The sequence below is a fragment of the Babylonia areolata genome, chromosome 6, assembly GCF_041734735.1.
Source record: "Babylonia areolata isolate BAREFJ2019XMU chromosome 6, ASM4173473v1, whole genome shotgun sequence".
In the NCBI taxonomy this organism is placed as follows: Eukaryota; Metazoa; Mollusca; class Gastropoda; order Neogastropoda; family Buccinidae; genus Babylonia; species Babylonia areolata.
This window is the reverse complement of record NC_134881.1, coordinates 39,605,910-39,608,409: the sequence shown is the minus strand read 5'-3', so window position 1 is coordinate 39,608,409 and position 2,500 is coordinate 39,605,910.

Below are 2,500 nucleotides of genomic sequence, written 5' to 3'. Positions count from 1 at the left end.
GGGTAAGGAATACGGGAGGTGATCACGCAACACACACACACACACACACGCTCGCACGCACACACACACACACACACACACGCACGAACGCACGTACACACACACGCTCGCACGCACGCACACACACACACACACACACACACACACACACACACACACACACACACACACACGCACGCACCAGTCCTGATAAAAAATTATAGCCCTGTGCGGTCTCCTGGACTATAAGCAACAAGGACAAGAACAAAAACGTACACACCCACAGCGCACACACACACACACACACACACACACACACACACACACACACACACACACACACACACACACACACACACACACACACACACACACACACACATCGTTTTTCTTTTTGGCTTCTCTCATACAATTGTTCCTTTCTCTCTTTCCGTTCAGTATCACATTTTTGAAAAGACATCACATGATGAAAAGCACTACAAAGTAATAAATTATAAGAAAATAAACAAATAAAAGAAATTAAGTAATGAATAAATGATAGTGTAGACCATTTTGGTATTTAAAATACAAAAAAAAACACACAAAAAAACCCCAAAAAACCAAAACAACAACAACAAAACAGAACCCAAAACTACTTTTCTCCGTTCATGGCGGAGCGAAAAGATCAGGGGGCATAAACAGTGTGTGTGGTTCGTCCGTCGGGATCGACGAGGACCATCTAGTCATCCTGGAGGTGGGTGGGTTGGGCTCTGTGGGTGCGCAGATGACTGGTCAAACCAATCCGCGCCCGGAAGGTTCTGACGCAGTGTGGACAGGGGATGGTGGCGGCTGTCGGGGACTTGCTGGCACTGCTTTTCCTGGCCTGTCTGCGTTGCTCTGCTGCAGCGATTCTGTTGGCCTCACAGGATTTGGCGCCTTTGTGGACAGCTGAACGCCACTTTGGTCTGTTCATTGCATGCAGCTCCCATGTGTCGTGGCTGATGTTGAAGGCCTTCAGAGAAGTTTTCAGAGTGTCTTTGAAGCGCTTCTTTTGGCCTCCATGGGAGCGCTTGCCATGTTGGAGTTCGCCGTACAGCAGTTTCTTGGGGAGCCGGTGGTCTGGCATGCGAACTACATGGCCTGCACAGCGCAGCTGGGCCTGCATCAACTCTGTGTCAGGGATCTTCTCTTGCCACTTTATGCCGATAAGTTTTCTGAGGCTGGTGGTGTGGAAGTGGTTCAGCTTTTTGGCGTGGCGTTTGTAGACCGTCCATGATTCAAATCCATAGAGCAGTGTGGTGAGAACTATGGCCTTGTATACTTTGAGCTTCGTCTCCAGGGTGATGCCTCTTCTGTTCCAAACGTTATTATGGAGTCTGCCGAAGGCAGCGCTGGCTTTGGCGAGTCTGGCATTCACCTCGTCGTCGATGACAACTGTGCGAGAGAGTGTACTGCCCAGGTATGTGAACTTGTCCACCGCGTTCAGTCGTTGCCCGTTGATGAAGATGTTTGGTTCAACGTAAGGCTTTCCTGGAGCTGGCTGTTGCATCACCTCAGTCTTCTTTGTGCTGATTGTGAGGCCAAAGTTGTCACAGGCAGCAGAGAACTTGTCGACACTGTGTTGCATGTCAGCTTCGGGGGCAGCGTTGAGAGCGCAGTCATCAGCAAACAGGAAGTCGTTGACGGTGTCTGTCCTCACCTTGGTTTTTGCTTGAAGCCTCCTGAGGTTAAAGAGTGAGCCATCTGTGCGGTACCTGATGCCAATGCCTACGTCAGCATCTCTAAAGGGATCTGTCAGCATGGCTGAAAACATGAGACTGAACAGGGTGGGGGCAAGAACACACCCTTGCTTGACTCCGTTGGAGACAGGGAATGGTTCTGAAGTCTCTCCGTTGTCTTGGACTCGGGCCAGCATTCCATCGTGTAGTTGCCGTATGATGGTGATGAACTTCTATCTCATTCCTCTCCCTTCTGTAAATTCAACACCCCCCCCCCCCCCTTTCACCTTGCCACCACCCACATCTATTTCCTTCCCCTCCCCTCTTTAACCCCTCCCCCCTTGTATCTCCTTTCTCTCCATTCTGTAGCCCCCTCCCTACCCACCTTCTATCTGTCTCCTCCCTTGCACCTCCCCCCACACGCCTCCCCCCACACGCCTCCCGGAACCCCCTTCTTTAATGCTAACCGTCTTCTCTAAGACTGTAGACTTGGCATTTTAGTGCTTTCTAGCGCCGACCTTCCCTTGAGTGTCACAAGACGGCGCTGTCGCTCAGATCATTAGCCATTCAGTTGGTTCTGCTGATTTTATTCTCCTCAGAATGCCGTCAAAATGGATGTCTAATGACATCAGACACGAACGACCACTCTCGATAGAAAGGTAGACAGACAGGCCATTGAATTCCGTGGGGAAGGCGGCAAAACTGAAAGGCAGTGGATACAAGTGATTGGGTTTTTGTATTTTCGTTCATTTCCAATTGTGATTTTCAGAAAATACAGTCCGGAATTTACAGAGAAGAAAAAAAAATCAAAATTAGATTTACAA